The sequence below is a fragment of the Phacochoerus africanus genome, chromosome 9, assembly GCF_016906955.1.
Source record: "Phacochoerus africanus isolate WHEZ1 chromosome 9, ROS_Pafr_v1, whole genome shotgun sequence".
Classification (NCBI taxonomy): Eukaryota; Metazoa; Chordata; class Mammalia; order Artiodactyla; family Suidae; genus Phacochoerus; species Phacochoerus africanus.
In genome coordinates this window covers 106,174,008-106,194,357 of record NC_062552.1, presented here as the reverse complement: position 1 = coordinate 106,194,357, position 20,350 = coordinate 106,174,008, and the positions used below count along the sequence as shown (strand labels likewise).

The following is a 20,350-nucleotide window of genomic DNA, read 5'->3' as shown; positions in this document are numbered from 1 at the left end:
CTATAAATCTCACCAGTTGTGGTCCAACTTAGAATTTTATTGCAGGAAACAAAACCTTTAAGTTTGTACAATATATCCTTATTTAAAAATATGAGCAAAATGAGGTTTTAGAGAAAGTATGTAACTTTCCCAGTGCCATATAAGGGAATGGGAAAATGGATTACATGCCATGTCAGTGAGTTCCCTGAGTCTTTAAAACTTGTTCGAAGGAGTTCCCGTTGTAGTTCAGCAGATTAAGAACCCAGCATAGTCTCCATGAGGATGTGGGTTCCATCTCTGGTCCCGCTTAGTGGGTTAAGGATCAGTGGTTGTTGCAAACTGCAGTGTAAGTCACAGATGTGGCTCAGATCTGGTGTTGCTGTGGCACTGCAGCTGTGAATCGACCCCTATTCAGGGAACTTCTATATGCTACAGGTGTGGCTCTAAAAAGAAAAAAAAAATTTTTTAAATACATGCCATGTCAGATTCACAATTAACGTCATTACCATTATGTGTATAACCTTCTGAAGTCTTTGTTCATTCAGCCAAGATTTATTGATTATGTACTTTTTTGTGTATATACATGGGGGATATAAGTGGTATTAAGACATGGAAATTAATAGGAAAATGGAGATGTAAACAAATTTTAGAAATCCTAAGGTATGTTTTATTATGGAAATGTGTAGACATTGATAAAGGAACATAGAAGAAAGAAGAGCCGATTATGCTATTTGTGCTGGCAGAATGGGAGGGTACAATGCTGCTGGTATGCCAGAGAGGGCTTCTGCAAAAAGTGCAGTGTTAAAACTTAGTCATACAGGAGTTCCATCATGGCTCAGCGGTTAACGAATCCGACTAGGAACCATGAGGTTGCGGGTTTCATCCCTGGCCTTGCTCAGTAGGTTAAGGATCCAGCGATGCCGTGAGCTGTGGTGTAGGTCACAGACGCGGCTCAGATCTGGCGTTGCTGTGGCTCTGGCATAGGCCGGCGGCTACAGCTCTGATTCGACCCCTAGCCTGGAAACCTCCATATGCCGTGGGAGTGGCCCTAGAAAAGGCAAAAAGACAAAAACAAAAAACAAACAAAAAAACTTAGTCATACAAAAAATATGCAGAAGTTCTCTAGTTGGCTCAGTATAACAGTGGCAAGAAGATGAATACTTGAGCAAACACAGATAATGCCCTGAGATTGGTGAGTAAGGTACAGATGGGAGGTGATACAAAGGCAGAGTTCACTTTTGAAAACCAGATATTCATTAGAGAAGCTTCTTTTAAAAAACAACAACAACCCCCCCCCCCCCAAAAAAAACCTCTTAGTAGGAAACTAACAATATTATGATTCAACCTTGAAATCTACTTGGCTTTATAAAATTTCTCTCCTGCATTAAATACATTGGTCTTGTGCATACCTAACCATTTTTGATAGAGGCAGATGCAAACGTGTATTTATGCTACTTATACAGAAAATTTGTAATATCCATATTTTGCTGCCTCAGGATTTTTTAGCTTGAAAGTTGTGCATTATTAAAGCATTTCTCTTTTTTTCTTTTTCCCAACCCCACAATTCTGACAAGAGCAATGTACTTGGAATTTTCTTTCAAGTTAAAAATCTTTATCATTTCTGAATAGAAAGCTTTCACAGCTGTTGTTCAGTTAAATTATGGGAGCCAGAGATGACTCTTAATCATAGCTCTTTAATTTGGGAGCCAGTGAGCGGTTTTCCCTTATCATTTAATGGGATTGAACTTCTGATCAGACGAGTTTTAATACTGTGTGAGACATCTGTTCCTCCACAGTGTAAAAGGGTTGTGATAAGCAGTACTATGCTGACCAACTGAACTGAATCTATTTACTAGAAAGATGGCCTAGGTTATTGATGGGCTACAAAGCTGTAATTCCCATGAACTATGACTGGACAGTTCTATAAGTATTGAAGATAAGATCTGAAATCAGAGGACAAAAGCTATATAGAAAGTAGAATTGCTCTTCAGCTAGTCCATGCTGACATCTTGCAGTATTAGAAGGACCTCTGATGGCATTTGGTAATTGTTGTCATAAATCTGCCAAATGAATTTCTTCTTTAGTGTTAATTCTAGAAGAACTAGGGGATTAGGTGGCAATTGTGTCACTGTTGCTTTGTTGGTAATGGTGACATAGCATAATCATGAAGCCCAACTAAGAGCTGGACTAGGCTTATAGATAAAATAACCAATGAATGGTGAGAATAATACATTACAGGGAAGAAGAGGGTTGACATGGTTGTTAAGTAAGGTAAGGATTTGATAAGGAATAGATAGGGGGTTAGTTTTCTCATAAATCCTGACAAGCCTAATAGAGGCCAAATTTTATTCAGTTTACAGAGAATTTACTAAGTAGCTACTATGCCCTGATTCTATATTACATTCTGTGGACGTAAAAATTAAGACATGATCCTTCCTCTTGAGGAACATGTTTACTTTAGAAAAGCTGAAACTTTAGCTGATAATTTCAATATCATATGTAAGAGATGTATCAGAGGTATGCAGGAGCTGCCTTAGAGGCTGATGCCACAGATGAATTTTGATGCTAGCCAGGTAAAGAGGAAAGAATCTGCATACAGAGTAAACAATTGTAGGAATGGCCTCGAAGAGAAATAGCATCATAAATGCAAAAGAACCCGAAGTGATTTGGCAATACTGCAGTACGAAAATGTGAGACGGGGAATGTCAGAGATGAGGCTCCAGAAGGAGTTAGAGATAGGATCCATCAAGAAGAGCATTGTATGTCATTTTAAAAGCTTGGGTCAGCTTTGCATTTAGAGGGGGAACCTCAAAGGAGTTTTGAATAGGAGAGCGATATGTTCATATTCATATTTTAGAAGCATCACTCTTGATAGTGATGTGAAAGGTAGATTAGAGAAGGGAAGCCCAAAGCCAGTAACACCGGCTCAGGGGTGTTCAGGTGAGACCCATGTCTCTGGTTGAGGGAGGGTGAAATTTCAAGTTTAGGAAATTATAGAGATTCAGAGGAAGGAATAGACCAAAGAAATATTTGGATGACAATATGCAGATTATGCTTAATGTTCTGTCAGAGGCTGCTGGAGAGGGAGATGTCCAGGATTTTCCATTTAAACTAGAGGACGCAGTCAAAGGTTGGTATCATAATAAACAAGCATGCGGGATCCTAGGAAGGCAAGCTAGCAGAAATATTGGAAGAGTTTCCACCACAGGAATTGATATCCAGAAAGTTCCATCTGGATAGGAAAGCCCAAAGAGAAGCAGGGATAAAGGCACAGGTCAGAGTTTAGGTTCAAATCATGGAAAGAAATGAGATTTAGCAAAGACAATTCTAATGAGAAAATAGGGATAAATGATCGTATCTAGAGCCAGCAGGTACTCTTCAAGATGGAATCGCAGTACTAGCAAGCATCACTCGTCATCCCAGATCTTAAGTTATCATTTTATCATAGCGAATAAAAGGAAAGTTGGTGTGAGCTGCTCTTCAGCATGAGGCAGGAACCTTAGTGCCTCTTTGTTTTCTGAGCACATTTAATTCTGGGAGTCTGGTATTAATTATTCTTAAGATACACAAAGGTGAATTTATATGATTCTTTAGCTGTGATGATCTTTTCCTTCTTGGCCTTTATCCTACTGTGTTGAAATTCCCAGTTACTCTTTTCCTTTCTTTAGTCTGTAAGCTTCATAAGGGAAGACCTGTGTCTTTTCTGTTCCTTACTGCATCTTTAACACCACAAGCCTTGGCTAAATGCTCCATAAATATCTTTTAAGATAGTAATTGTATTTGGTTTGCTGCATTAGGTTTGATGGTAACTGTATTACATTTTACTACTCAGGTTACTTCCTTTGCTTAAATATCACCAATGTATAAATAATAAGCAGATAGATTTTGATAAATATGTGGATTCTCAAATACTAGTTTTATTTGAGATTTTAAGATTATAAATATAAGAAATGTGTTTCCAAATGACTTGGGAATTTTCCTGTATTCTATTTGGTATCATCCTAAAGAGTCATACTTTCTATAGTATAACATGTTCTACATGTTGACAAGCATTTGTTTTTCTCTATGATTTTTGTAGTATTGTAACCAAAGCAGCTTTTAGAGATCACAAAGTTTAACTTTCTTATTTTGTAGGTGAGAAAGAGGTCCTGGGAGTTGTGAGTTTTACCTAAGGATATAAAGCTAGTTACTGAGAAGAATTTGCTACCTGGGTCTCTGAAATCTGTGCCATTGTTTTTTCCACTGATTGTGTGACCTACACTTAATATAGATGCTATATTTATGAATATTGTCTTTTTAATGATGTGGATTTTAAAAAATAGAAGTACTAGACCCATTGTATTTAATTCTTATTGAAGGATGCAAATTTGATCATCTAGTACTTTATTCTTCCTGTGTAGACATCAAAATGTGGCACAAATACTCCAATATCTTCATTCATGTGTTGGAAATATATTTTAGGTAGTATACAGGGAACATATCCAGTTTAATTAGAGAAATTTTTTTGTATTTTTAATGTACTCTTATTGGAGATATTTCTTCCTGATTATATTCAAATTAAGTAGAAAATGGAGGAAGAATTATTGAAAGAAGTATAATTGTACTTTGAGGTTGATTTAGATTTGAATTTTGCATTTCTGGTTTAATTCTTATTTTGGTGATCTGGCATATTCTAAAACATTGCCATACTCTCTATCTCTGATTCTTATGTAAATATTTTCTCTCAAAATTGTTTTTTAGAGTTTTGGTATAGGAAGCATAGTAGTTAAAAGCAGCAAAATTATGGTTCTTGTTATTATTCCTAACTCTACCAACTCTAATCTTTTTATTTGAATTTTCTGTTTTCCTTAGTTTTTAGATTTGAGTCATTTCTTAGTGACTCAAGATATTATTTCACTAAATCTCACTAGCAGATTCTTACAGACCAAGAAGATTATTTTTGTTATTTACTGGGTACTTATAAATATTCCCACCTAATCACAACTAAGAAAGTAAAAAACTGCCTTATTTATAAATTCTTTCCCTATTTTGGTTTATTTAGCAATACTTGTTGATGTAATTAAATAAATGAGAGTATTGTGTAATCTGTAAGATGCTCTTGTGAGTAGTTAATAGAATGGTGTTTGCACTGTGATTAATAGCCTTGTCAGCTAATTATTGTTTGGAATTGGTAAAGTTATTCCTATACTGTGTTCCAAGCTGCTTCTCCCGAGTACTTAATGAAAGATGCTGGCTGTTTCTCTAATAAACACTGATTCTCATAATTGATTATTGGTTGAGTAAATTTCCATAAGTTGATTTGTTTTGTAAGATTAATAATATATTCTGACTGCTTATTCAATTCATAACAAGCATCTAACTATAACCTATTTTTAATTCTATATGGCACTGGAATAAAGCCTTCATATGAATTAACTGATGCTTTAGGTCATAAAGTGTTAATCTGCTGGGAATGCCATAACAAAATATCACAGACTGGGTAGCTTGAGCGGAAGATATTTATTTTCTCACAGTTGTGGAGCCCAGAAGTCCAAGATCAAGGTGCCAGTCTTGGTTTCTGGTGAGGCTTCTCTTTGCCTTGTGGACAGCTACCTTTCATGTGGGAGCAGGGAGTGAGGGACTAGGAGGTATGGTTGGAAGAATTGAAGGTTAAGGGTCGGAGAGTGTATCTTCCTCTTCTTTAAGGACACCAGCCTTGTAGGATAGAGCCCCACTCTTATGGCCTCTTGAACCAACTTAATTACTTCCCTAAAGCCTCTATGTTCAATACTTTCACACTGATGGTTGGGGCTTTAACATATGATTTTGAGGGTATAGAATTCAGTCCACAACACAGATCAAACCTGACTAATGCTTTGTTTCAGAAAATTTTTTGTAATTGTTTTGGTTTTATCAGGATTAGTAAAAGTATTGTTAGCACAAAACAGAATTAGTGTTTTTCTGTTATCATCTCTTAGCAGTGGTAGTGAACACAGGTCATAGATTAGATGGAATAAGTGGGAGAGCACTGAGAACAGAGAAATGTGAAGTTATTTTCTAAATTTAAAGTTAAATCATTGGGAAAGAACAGGTTAAACTGGATGATTGGAGCTGATGATCCCCAGGGACTCATTTGGTTTGGACCACATGAGTTTTAAAAAATTGACTTGGTAGTGAATATTAAAAAAAAAATCAAGTAAGTGCATTGGTACAACATGGAATTTGGTTTCCTTTTGAGATATCAGAAGGTCTGATAATGCTAGAGTTTCATTCTCTTATGATAGAAAACCATCAGAGTTGAGAAGAACCATTGACATGACCACATTAGATAGTGTTTCCTTCTAACCCTTTTTTTTTATGTGATTGCATTTTTATAATCCAAATTGATAATTTCAGATCCTAAATATGTTATTTTTGAATGTTGGCTAAGCTTTTTAAATACAGTTTACTGTCATTTGACATAGTCTCCATCAAATTCTATTGACTCCCAGTATGGAAGAGAAGTATTACTTGCATTTTTATCTTTATGCATGCATGTTATTTTTCTTAAAGTAAATTTAAGAGGACTACATATATCTCTTGTATCCATGTGTGGTTCAAAATGGTAAAATATGTGGCACTTCTCAAGAAAAACAAAAGAGAACATATTTTCTATGTACTTTTTTCTTTTTTCTTTTTTTTTTTTTTTGTCTTTTTAGGGCCCCACCCATGGCATATGGAAGTTCACAGTTTAGGGATTGAATTGGAGCTGTAGCCACTGGCCTGTGCCACAGCCACAACAACACCAGGTGTGAGCCACATTTGCGGCCTACACTGCAGCTCAGGGCAATGCCGGATCCTTAACCCACTGAGCAAGGGCAGGGATTGAACCTGCGTCCTCACGGATACTAGTAGGGTTCATTACTGCGAGCCACAATGGGAACTCCCTATTTTCTATGAACTTTTATTAATGTTTCCTACTTGGCACCTTTAGCATTTATAGTTGTGGTCTCCGATTTAAACTAATTGAATTAACTGTTATATTATCTATCTGATAATGTCTTGGTCCTAGAACAGTTGGTCTTCCCATTATAAGAGATGAAATAACCTGACTCCTTTTGCTCTTTCTTAACCGGGATTCTAATGATCAGATGTAGACCTCATAGCTTTTACCAATCCATATTTGATTTTTTTTTTGCCTTTTTTTTTTAGGGCTGCACCCATAGTATATGGAGATTCCCAGGCCAGGGGTCGAATCAGAGCCATGGCTGCCAGCCTACGCCAGAGCCACAGCAACACGGGATCCAAGCTGCATCTTTGACCTACACCACAGCTCACAGCAACACCGGATCCTTAACCCGCTGAGCAAGGCCGGGGATTGAACCCACAGCCTCATGGTTCCCAGCCGGGTTCGTTTCCACTGTGCCACGACGGGAACTCCCACATTTGATTTTTTAAAAGTGCATTTCTTCAGGTTAATCTCTTTCAAATTTTATCTTGTATGTTTGTATTCTTCTGTATATCAAGGCTATTTCATTTTATTCTTGATTTAAAGGTATTGTCTATCATGCAGATAAATCAATTTAATATTCTAATACCTATCATTTGTGAGAATACTAAGTAGTATCTGATCTTAGACTAATCCTGGGGTATTTGCCATCTGAAAGCTGTTGTTTAGGACTGTGCACATATGGCGTACAGTTATCAGGGTTGGCATATGTACATCCTTCCAGCTCTTCTTTGTGGTTGTGTTTTTTATAATTCGAATGAGTAGTGTTTAGTCTTAAACATGTTACATTTGAATGTTCACTAAGCTTTTTTAATATAGTAATACTAAAAATAATCCTTTTTTGTTTGTTTTTCAGATCCACAATCTCTTTTTCTGTTTTATTATTTAGTTGCAAGGTGCTACCTCCTTACAAAAAAACAAAACAAAAACCAGCATCTAATCTAATTAAATGTATTCGTTTAATTATGCATTTCAGGGCCTCACTATGTGTAGAACTAGCGGTCTGTGTGTGTGTGCACAAGCATATGTATGTTATGTATAAAAATCCCAAGGAGGGAGTTCCTGTCGTGGCTCAGCGGTAACGAACCCGACTAGTATCCATGAGGACGCGGGTTCAATCCCTAGCCTCGCGCAGTGTGTTAAATGATCTGGCCTTGCAGTGAGCTGTGGTAAAGGTTGCAGATGCGGCTTGAATCTGGTGTTGCTCAGCTGTGGTGTAGGCTAGCAGCTACAGCTCTGCTTCGACCCCTAGTCTGGGAACTTGTGTATGCTCAGGCGTGACACTAAAAAGACCAAAAAAAAAAAAAAAAAAAAACCAAAAAAACAAACAAACAAAAAAAACCCAAGGAGATTTTAATTGAAGAATATTATAAAATTCTTGAAAAATGTCTTGAGGATTTATTATATTAAATCCTTTAACATACAAGAATAAAGATGTGTATGTATGTGTTTGAGGTGCCAAGAACAAAAAGACTTTGTTGAAAGTATATCTATTCCAGAAACTATATATCTAACCTTTTCCTCTTTTCCTTTTTCCCTTGCATCATATCAATAATAATATGATTGTCACTGGGGCTCTTCAGATTATTTACTTTTCTCTTCTTTTCTTTTCTTTTTTTTTTTTTTTTGGTCTTTTCTAGGGCCACACCCATGGCATATGGAGGTTCCCAGGCTAGGGGTCTAATCAGGGATCGAACCCACAATCTCATAGTTCCTTGTCGGATTCGTTAACCACTGAGCCACGATGGGAACTCCCCAGATTATTTTCTTGAGGAACTGGCAAAGTTTGATAAGATGAGCAAAAGATGTGGCCTATAGATTCAGAAGCAGGCAGTGATAGCGTAGGTTTTTCCTTATTTTGCCTTGTTAAGATCAAATAATAAATTAATGACTTAAGTAATAATGTTTTAGGATAGTTTTACAACTGACCTGTATCTAAAATTACTGATAAAATTATCTAGAATAATTTTTATTAGATAGTATGTTGAGTACATTCTCATTTTAAGATTATAACTATCTATACATACAGACACACATATATGTAATCCGTTATTAGTTACACAGTTAAAAAAAAAAAAGCATGTAAATTGTAATAGCAATAACCTAACATGTGAGGGGGAAGAGAAGTAAAGGCATAAAGTTCAAATTTCTATTGAAGTTAACTTGTTACCAGTTTAAAACTAGCGTGTTTTAAGTTTAAGATATTTTATGTAAGCCTCATGAGTACAAGCGTAATCCTGTAGTGATTACATAAAACATCATGATAAAGATGTCAAAGAATTCTGTTACCAGAAGACAACAAAACACAAAAAAAGGATAGCAGGATAAGAAACAAGGAACACGGAATCTGCAAAATAGCCAGGGAACAATGAATAAAATGGCAATAGTGAGTCCTTACCTATCAATAATTACTTTAAATGTACATGAATAAAATTCTCCAATTAAAAAATACAGAATAAGTAGATTTAAAAAAAAGATCCAACAGTATTCTGTCTATTAAGAGATTTACTTTAGTCTTAAAGATACACACAGATTGAGAGTGAAGTGATGGAAGAAGACATTTCAAGCAGATGGTAACCAAACCAAACCAAAAACAAGGGTAGCCATACTTAGTCAAAATAGACTTTAAACTAAAAATGTTAAAAAGAGCCAAGGAAACTATTATATCTGGAATGGATGGGCAGTGGGATCCTACTGTATAGCACGGGGAATGTGTGTAATTGGGTCACTTTGTTGCACAACAGAACTTGCTGAAACATTGTAAATCAACTATACTTTAATAATAATAAAAAAATATGAAGTATAGAAAAAAGAGCCAAGGAAGATCATTATAAAGGGATCAATACAAGAAGAGAGAATAGTTGTAAATATTCGTGTGCCCATCGTTTGAGCACCTAAATATTTAAAAGAACTAACAGAGCTGAAATGGGAAAGACACAGTAATAAATAGAGTAATTATATAAACGTTTTAATATTTATATTTGTCTTTAGTAGGTATAAAGGCATATTCAGCACAAACAATTTGATGGTCATGTTCTCAGTCCTATCTTGATTTGATGGGCTGAGCTGCAGTTATTTTTGACAAAAATGTATATTTTTAAAATTACTTGTGCCTTCTTTTTGACAGTTTTTGACGTTAATGATATCCGCTTTGTTGTAATTTATTCCTTTGGAGGTCTGTCATCCCAGACCCTTGTATTTTCCTCCTGCCTTTCCATCTACATCCCAGTTTTATTTTTAAATTTCTCTTATGTTCATCTTTTCTTAGCCCTATTCTATTCTCTCTGTAAATAGTCCTCATGGTTTATTTTATCTGTTCTTGTAGTGTTAGCTTGCTTTTATGCTTCCTTTATGTTTAGTCTGTATCTCTTGCCCACAGTTTACATCTCTTGAGCTTTAGATTTATATATCTAGTTAGTCATCTTTACTTCAGTTTCTTTTTTTCCTAACAATTTCATTACTTTTCAACCTAATGTTAACTTCTTAGGCCCTAAATCTTTGCTTTGTCTAGGTTTCCTGTTTCAATTTCTTAGGCTAAAAATTGGCCATCAATATTGATTTCTTCTTCCTTCCTCCTCACATTTAATTCTCAAGCACATACACTTTGGTCCAATCCTTACCATTTTCACTTGTTTGGAATATTGTAGCAGCCTCTTGACTTCCAGCCTCCAGTATTTGCTCCACTCTATGTAGAGAGTATGCTTTCTACAGACCAGTTAAATTCACTTCCTTGTCTCTCATATTGTGGTTAGACGGGGATAGTGTTACGTTTCTCCTCCTCACCCTAACCATGTTTTCTTTCTAAATGCATTAGTAGAAAGTTATAATAAAAAGTACTTGTTTTATCTCACAAAATTGACCGTATTTTCTGTGCTCTGGAAATCTTTTTCTCTATTTCTATTTGCACGAGTATTTCAAAGGGGATATTGGGAAATGAAGCAGGCCTAATTAAGGTTCTGGAATAATAATTGGAAGTCCATATCCTAATTTAAGTTTGGGACTTCCTGTATTTGTTTAGTGACATATAGACAAGACAGAGGCCTACAAATTGTATGGTAAGTACTACAACCAGGTCTCATCTCTGCAGGAAGGTTTAATTTTATCTTTGTTCATCTGTCCCCTCTTACTCCCCCCCCCCTTTTTTTGTTGTTGTTAAATAACAGCTAAATTGAGATACAATTTGTGTAGCATACAACGCAATTTATTTAGAGTTATCATTCAGTAGTTTTTAGTATATTCACAGAGATGTGCAGCCATCACTATGTGAATTTTAGAACATTTTTATTATATCCCAAAAAGAAAATATAGACCATTATCCATCACATCCTTTTTTTTTTTTTTAACCATTTTAACCATTCGTAAGTGTATAGCTCAGTGATATTAAGTAACATTCACATTGTTATGCAGACATCCCCACCATTCATGTCCAGGACTTTTTGTCTTCCCAAACTGACACTCTACAACCATTAACAATAATTTTCCATCCCTCTCTCTGCCAGCCCTTGGTAACCACCATTCTACTTTCTGTGTTGATGAATTTGACTACTCAGGGCACCCAGCATGCGTGGGATTATACAGTATCTGTCTTTTGTGACTGGCTTGTTTTCATTTAGCAGAATGTCTTCTAAGTTTGTCCATGTTGTAGCATGTGTCAGAATTGCCTTCCTTTTTCAGGCACATGATATTCCACTAAGTGGACATGCCACATTTGGGGCGTGTGGATTGGTGGACACTTGGGGGAAATGTCTAGTGGCTATTGTGAATAATGCTACTGCGAACATGGGTGCATAAAAATCTGTTTGAGTCCCTTCTTTCAATTCTTTTGGGTATATATCCAGAAATGGAATTGCTGGATAACATGGTGATTGTTTTTTTGGATTTTTTTGAGGAACTGCTGCACAGCAGTTTTCCAGAGCAGCTAGCTGCATCATTTTACATCCCCATCAGCAATGCACCAGGGCCCTAATTTCTCTACATCCTCGCCAACAATTGTTATTTTCTAGTTTTTTGATTATAGCCATTCTATTGGGTGTTGTTATTTGCATTTCCCTAATGATTAGTGGTGTTGAGCATCTTTTCTTATACTTATTGACCATTTATGTATCTTCTTTGGAGAAAGGTCTATTCAAGTCCTTTCTCCATTTGGAATTGGTTTTTTGTTGTTGTTAAGTTGCAGGAGTTCTTTATATATTCTGGATGTTAATCCCTTATCAGATATTTTCTCCCCTTTTGTGGGCTGCCTTTTCACTCTGATAGTGTCCTGTGATGCACAAAAGTTTTAAATATTGTTGCAGTCCATTTATTTATTTTATTTTTTATTTTATTTTATTTTTTGTCTTTTTGCTATTTCTAGGGCCACTCTCGTGTGGCATATGGAGGTTCCCAGGCTAGGGGTCGAATCGGAGCTGGAGCCACCGGCCTACGCCAGAGCCACAGCAACGCGGGATCCGAGCCGCGTCTGCAACCTACACCACAGCTCACGGCAACGCCGGAAAGTTAACCCACTGAGCAAGGGCAGGGACCGAACTCGCAACCTCATGGCTCCTAGTTGGATTCGTTAACCACTGCTCCACGACGGGAACTCCTGTTGCAGTCCATTTAATCTATTTTTTCTTTTGTTTCCTTTGCTGTTGGTCGCATATCCAAGAAATCATTTTCAGACAATGGTATTTTTATTATTTTTAATTATTTATTTTTGAATTTATCACATCTGTATTTGTATAATGATCATAACAATCTGATTTCACAGGATTTCCATCCCACAGCCCAGGAACATCCCCCACCCCCCAAACTGGCTCCACCAGAGATCATAAGTTTTTCAATGTCTGTGAGTCAGCATCTGTTCTGCAAAGAAGTTCAGTCTGTCCTTTTTTCAGGTTTCACATGTCAGTGAAAGCATTGGATGTTGGTGTCTCATTGTATGGCTGACTTCACTTAGCATGATAGATTCTAGGTCCATCCGTGTTGCAAAAAATGCTGGTATTTCGTTCTTTTGATGGCTGAGTAATATTCCATTGTGTATATGTACCACATCTTCTGGATCCACTCCTCTGTCGATGGACACTTAGGTTGTTTCCATGTCTTGGCTATTGTAAATAGTGCTGCAATGAACATTGGAATACATGTGTCTTTGCGAGATAGATGCCAGGAGTGGGATTGTTGGATCAAATGGTAGTTCTATGTTTAGTTTTCTGAGGCATCTCCATACTGCTTTCCACAGTGGTTGCACCAATTTACAATCCCACCAACAGTGTACTAGTGTTCCTTTTTCTCCACACCCTCTCCAGCACTTACTGTTTGTAAACTTTTGGATGAAGGCCATTCTGGCTGGTGTAAGGTGGTACCTCAGAGTAGTTTCAATTTGCATCTCTCTAATAATGAGTGATGTTGAACATCTTTTCATGTGTTTCTTGGCCATCTGTATGTCTTCTTTGGAGAATTGTCTGTTTAGATCTTCTGCCCATTTTTTGATAGGCTTGTTTGTTTTTTTTGGTATGGAGCTGTAGAAGGTGTTTATAAATTTTGGAGATTAATCCCTTGTCAGTCAATTCACTTGCAAAGATTTTCTCCCATTCTGTAGGATGTCTTTTTGTTTTGTTTAGGGTTTCCTTTGCTGTGCAGAAACTTTGAAGTTTGATTAGGTCCTATTTGTTTATTTTTGTTGTTGTCAATACTCTGATAGGTGGGTCTGAGAAGATGTTGCTGTCATTTATGTCAGAGAGTGTTTGGCCTATGTTCTCCTCTAGGAGTTTTATACTGTTTGGTCTTATATCTAGGTCTTTCATCCATTTGGAGTTTATTTTTGTGTATGGTGTTAGGGATGCTCTAATTTCATTCTTTTCCATGTGGCTGTCCAGTTTCCCCAGCACCACTTATTGAAGGGGCTGTCTTTTCTCCATTGTATATTCTTGCCTCCTTTGTCATAGATTAGTTGACTGTAGGTGCGTGGGTTTAATTCTGGGCTTTCTATCCTGTTCCACTGATCTATATTTCTGTCTTTGTGCCAGTACCATGCAGTTTTGATGACTGTTGCTTTGTAGTATAGTCTGAAGTCTGGGAGCCTGATGCCTCCAGCTCCATTTTTATTTTTCAGGATGTCTTTGGCTATTCTGGGTCTTTTGTGCTTCCAAACAAACTTTAAAATATTTTGTTCGAGTTCTGTGAAAAATATCCTCGGTGATTTGATAGGGATTGCATTGAATCTGTAGATTGCCTTAGGTAGTATAGTCATTTTGATAATATTAACTCTTCCAATCCACAAACATGGTATATCTTTCCATCTATTTGTGTCCTCTTTGATTTCTTTCATCAGTAGCTTGTAGTTTTCAGAGTACAGGTCTTTTGTCTCTTTAGGTAGGTTTACTCCTAGGTATTTTATTCTTTTGGATGCGATGGTAAACGGGATTGCTTCCCTAACTTCCTTTTCTGCTCTTTCACTGTTAGTGTATAGAAATGCCGTTGATTTCTGTGTATTGATTTTGTATCCTGCGACTTTGCCAAATTCGTGGATGAGCTCTAACAGTTTTCTGGTAGAGTCTTTAGGATTCTCTAGGTGTAGTATCATGTCATCTGCAAATAGGAATAGTTTTACTTCTTCCATTCCAATCTGGATTCCTTTTATTTCTTTTACTTCTCTGATTGCCATGGCTAGGACTTCCAAAACTTTATGTTGAAGAGTAGTGGCAAGAGTGGACATCCTTGTCTTGTTCCTGATCTCAGCTGGAATTCTTTCAGCTTTTCACCATTGAGAATGATGTTCGCTGTGGGTTTGTCGTATATGGCCTTTATTATGTTGAGGTAGGTTCCTGCTATGCCCACTTTCTGAAGGGTTTTTATCAGAAATGGGTGTTGGATTTTGTCAAAGGCTTTTTCTGTTTCTATTGAGAGGATCATATGGTTTTTATTCTTTAGTTTGTTCATCTAGTAGTATATCACACTGATGGATTTGCAGATATTGAAGAACCCTTGCATCCCTTGGATAAATCCCACTTGATCATGATGGACAATACTTTTAATGTATTGTTGGATGTGGTTTGCTAGTATTTTGTTGAGGATTTTTGCATCAATGTTCATCAGTGAAATTGGCCTGTAGTTTTCTTTTTTTGTGCTATCTTTCTCTGATTTTGGTATCAGGGTGATGGTAGCTATATAGAATGAGTTTGGGAGTCTCCATCCTCTGCAATTTTTTGGAATAGTTTCAGAAGGATAGGTGTTAGCTCTTCCCTAAATGTTTGATAGAATTCACCTGTAAAGCCATCTGGTCCTGGACTTTTGTTTGTTGGAAGTTTTTTAATCCCAGTTTCAATTTCAGTTCTTGTGGTTGGCCCATTCATCTTTTTTCTTTCATCTTGGTTTAGTCTCGGAAGATTATACTTTTCTAAGAATTTGTCCATTTCTTCTAGGTTTTCCATTTTATTGGCATATAGTTGCATATAGTAGTCTCTTATGATCCTTTCTATTTCTTTGATGTGCATTCTTACTTCTCCTTTTTCATTCCTAATTTTATTGATTTGAGTCCTCTTTTTTGCTCGATAAGTCTGGCTAGGGGTTTATCAATTTTGTTGATTTTTTTCAAAGAACCAGCTTTTCATTTCATTGATCTTTTCTATTGTTTTCTTTGTTTCTATCTCATTGATTTCTGCTCTGATCTTTATGATTTCTTTCCTACTACTGACTTTAGGTCTTGTCTGTTCTTCTCTCTCTATCTGCTTTAGATGTAAAGTTAGTTTGTTCATTTGAGCTTTTTCTTGTTTCCTGAGGTGGGCTTGTATTGCTATAAACTTTCCTCTTAGAATGGCTTTTGCTGCATCCCATAGGTTTTTGAGTGTTGTATCTTTGTTGTCATTTGCTTCTAGGTATTTTTTAATTTCCTCTTTGATTTCTTCAGTGATCCATTGGTTGTTTAGTAGCATGTGTTTAGTCTCCACGTGTTTGTGTTTTTTGCAGTTTTTTTCTTGTTGTTGATTTCCAATCTTATAGTGTTGTGGTGAGAAAAGATTCTTGATATGATTTCAGTTTCTTAAAGTTACTGAGGTTTGATGTGTGGCCCACAATGTGATCAATCTTCAAGAATGTTCCATGTGCACTTGAGAAGAATGTGTATTCTGCTGTTTTTGGATGGAATGTCCTATAAATATCTGTTAAGTCCATCTGGTTTAATGCTTCATTTAGGGCCTGTGTTTCCCTGTTGATTTTCTGTCTGGATGATCTGTCCATTGCTGTAAGTGGGGTGTTAAAGTCCCCCACTATGATTGTGTTATTGTCGATTTCTCCTTTTAAGGTTATTAGCAGTTGCCTTACATATTGTGGTGAACCTGCGTTGGGTGCGTAGATATTTAAAATTGTTATATCATCTTCTCGGATTGATCCTTTGATCATTATGCAATGTCCTTCTTTGTCCCTTAAAATATTCTTCATTTTAAAGTCTATTTTGTCTGATATGAGTATTGCTACTCCAGCTTTCTTTTGATCCTGGTTTGCGTGAGATATTTTTTTCCATCCTCTCACTTTTAATTTGTGTGTGTCCCTAGAAGTGAAGTGGGCCTCTTGAAGACAGCATATACATGGGTCTTGTTTTTGTATCCATTCAGCCAGTCTATGTCTTTTGGTTTGGGCGTTTAGTCCATTCACATTTAAGGTAATTATTGATATGGATGTTCTTATTGCCATTTTATTAATTTTTTTGGATTTGTTTTTTGCTGCTTTGTTTTCTTCCCTTCTTCTCTTGTTCTTTTCTGCCTATAAAAGTTCCTTTAGTATTTGTTGTACGCCTGGTTTACTGTTGCTGAATTCTCTCTGCTTTTGCTTATCTGTGAAGGTTTTGATTTCTCCTTCAAATCTGAATGAGAGCCTTGCTGGGTAGAGTAATTTTTGTTGGAGGTTTTTTTCTCTCATCACGTTAAGTATATCATGCCACTCTCTTCTGGCCTGCAGAGTTTCTGTTGAAAAATCTGCTGATAACCTTATCGGGGTTCCCTTGTATGTTACTTGTTTCTTTTTCCTGGCTGCTTTCAAGATTTTTTTGTCTTTAATTTTGGTCAGTTTGATTAGTATGTGTCTCGGTGTGTTCCTCCTTGGGTTTATTTTATGTGGTACTCGTTGTGCTTCCTGGATTTGAGTGAGTGATTCCTTCCCCATGTTAGGGAAGTTTTCAGCTATTTTCTCTTGGAATATTTTCTCCGTCCCCTTCTCTCTCTTCTCCTTCTGGCACCCCTATAATACGGATGTTGTGGCATTTCACGTTGTCCCAGAGTTCTCTGAGACTCTCTTCATTTGTTTTCAATCTTTTTTCTCTTTTCTGTTCTGCATCCGTAATTTCCACTAATCTGTCCTCCACCTCGCTTATTCGTTCTTCTGCCTCCTGTATTCTGCTGTTAGCTGCTTCTAGTGAATTTTTTATTTTAGTTATTGTATGTTGCATCTCTTCTTGTTTAAGTTTTATATCTTGTATCTCTTTGGTCAGTCTTCCCTGTAAGTTATCCATCTTTGCCTCCAGTTTATTTCCAATGTCTTGCATCATCTTCAGCATCAACAGTCTAAAATCTTTTTCCTGGAGGCTAAGAATCTCCTCCTCACTTAGCTGTTTTTCTGGGGTTTTTTCTTTCTCCCTCATCTGAGTTATAGTCCTCTGTCTTTTCATTTTTATAGGTTTTTGGTGTGGTGACCTTCTTACAGATAATAGAGTTGTAGCCTCTCTTACTTCTGATTTCTGCCCCCCTGCAGCTGAAGTCAGTATGGGGGGCTTGCTGTAGGCTTCCTGATGGGAGGGACTGATGCCCACCCCCTGGTAGGTAGAGCCGTTTCTAATCCCTCTGGTGGGTGGGGCTTAGTCTCTGGATGGGATTAGAGGCAGCTGTGTTCCTGAGGGGTCTTTAGGTAGCCTGTTTACTGAGGGGTGGGGCTGTGATCCCACCTGGGTTGTTGTTTGCCCTGGGGCTTCTCAGCAGCTGACTGTCGTGTGGGGCCAGATTTTCCCAAAATGGCCACCTCTAGAGAAAGGCAATGCTGCTGAATATTCCCTGAGAGCTTTGCTTTCAATAGCCTTTCCTCACAACAAGCCACGTTAACCCCTGTTTTCCCAGGATGTCCTCCAAGAACTGCAGTCAGGTTTGACCCAGATTCCCTTGGAGACTTTGCTTTGCCCTGGAACTCAGTGCACGTGAAAATCTGTGTGCGCCTTTTAAGAATGGGGTCTCCATTTCCCCCAGTCCCGTGGAGCTCCTGCGCACAAGCCCCACTGGCCTTCAATGCCAGATGCTCCGGGGCTCTTTCTCCCCGTGCCAGATTCCCATACATGAGAGTTTGATGTGTGGCTCAGAACTTTCACTCCTGTAGGTGAGTCTCTGTGAACCAGTTAGTTCCAGTCTGTGGAGGTTCCCACCCAGGAGGTATGGGGTTGTTTATATCATGAAATTGCCCCTCCTACCTCTTGATGTGGCCTCCTCTTTTTCTTCTGGAGTAGGGTATCTTTTTTAAGGTTTCCGGTCCATTTGGGTGAAGTGTGCTCAGTCTTTAGTTGTTTTTAGGAGAGAAGTTGAGCTCCAGTCCTTCTATTCGCCATCTTAATCCCGTCTCGACCATCCATCACATCCTTATCAGTTCATCCCACAATCCCCATAGTTATAATCCAACAAGTAATCTGATTTTTTTATCTCTATAAATTTGTCCTTTCTAGAAATGTCCTATGAATAGAATTGCATATGTGGTCCTTTATGATCAACTTCTTTCAATTAGCAGACTGTTATCAAGGTTCATCCATCATTACTTCTTCTTGCTAAATAACTGTTCACTATTTGAATATACCACAGTTTATACATCTATTTACCAGTTGATGTTCATTTGGATTATTTTTACTTCTCGGCAATCATAAATAATGCTGCGATCAACATTTGAGTACAAGTTTTTGCATGAACACATGTTTTCATTTCTCATAGGCACTACCTAGGAGAGTGTTGCTGGGTTGTGTGGTAACTGTGTTTAAACTTTTGAAGAAAGTTGGATTGTTTTCCAAAGTTGCTGCACCACAACTATTACCCCCCAGGTGGCCTCAGGATGGGGCCAGTCATTAGAGAGTTGGAAATTATAGTCCCACCCAAAGGGGGGATGGGAGGCAGGCAGGGGAGGACTGGAAATTAAGCTCTAAAAAAACCTGAGAACAATGAGGATTTGATGAGCTTCCAGGCTGGTGAACACATCCATTTCATCCTGAGGCCATCTGGGGGGCCCCACCCTAAGCTACTTCATTAACACAAACCGTAGTGTGATCCAAAGGGCTTGTTATTAATAAACCATGCCTTTACAAGTATGATTTCCATTTTCCTTCACCCAACATATTATGCATTGGTCACCTTACAATGTTATTGTACAGTTTTTCTGTAATTTGACTAATGATGATATTTATTCTATGTCACTATCTGTTAAACAGATCTTCTGACCAAAGGAACTGTGCCTTTTTTTCATTTCTGGGGATGTTTGAAAGCTGACATATGTGGGGAATCCCCAGTCTAGGGGCCATATCCCAGTTTTGCTTCATCGTAGGCTGTATGATTATGTTATGGCTACACTTAAAAAACTGTGGCATGCCCTAAGAAATTCCTAGCTTCTGGAGGCCTAGAACTTTCTTGTTTGTGGTTGTGTGCTATACAGGGAAATTGTCCCTTAGCTTAATCTCATTTTCCCTTCTAATCAGGGCTTCCTCTGTTTTGCTTCTTCAGATGAAGACTAATATTTAGAGTATCTGTAATTAAATAGGGGACTTCCTGCTGTGGTGTGGTAGCTCCAGGTGCTGCAGAGGCACGGTTTCAGTCCCTGGCCTGGTGCAGTGAGTTAAAGGATCTGGCATTGCTGCAGTTTTGGTATAGGTTGCAGCTGAAGCTTGAATTCAATCACTGCTCTGGATGTGGTCAAAAAATAAAATTAAATAAAAATAAGATCAACTAGAAATTAGAGGGTAGCATCACTTGGAAAGGTGCTGTCAAATTATGTTCTATTGAAGGTAGAAGAAAGATTTATTTTCTCATCCTTGCTTTAAATGTCTAAATATGAGTTGGTAAAATTTGAGTCCATGGAAAAGAGAGTTACTTCAATTAAATTTCCTAGTTTTAAATGTGCACAAATGTCGACATTATCTACCTTATGCTGTAGAGAATCTCTTTCTCTCTACCTGATTAGCTGAACCTTTGGCCATATTCATTTTTAGAAAACGTTATTAGGAATTTTATTTTACTTTCAGTCTCTGAACTAAACTCCCTTATAACAAGTTTCTATGTCTATATGGGGTGTTTTTGATTTTCAGATGCTTTTACTATATTATATTATCAAATTAGAGAGCTAATTATATTACAACTGTAAGTTAAGTAGGCCAGACTTTTCTGTAGTATTGCCTTTTGTCAGTTGATCTAAGAA

At 37.3% G+C, this 20,350-nt stretch overlaps 1 protein-coding gene across 5 annotated transcripts in view; it reads left to right on the top strand.

Moving 5' to 3' along the window:
- Nucleotides 1-20,350, top strand: part of CEP128 (centrosomal protein 128) — a 424,380-nt gene that overhangs the window by 186,849 nt on the left and 217,181 nt on the right. The gene's annotated exons all lie outside the window — the stretch shown is intronic.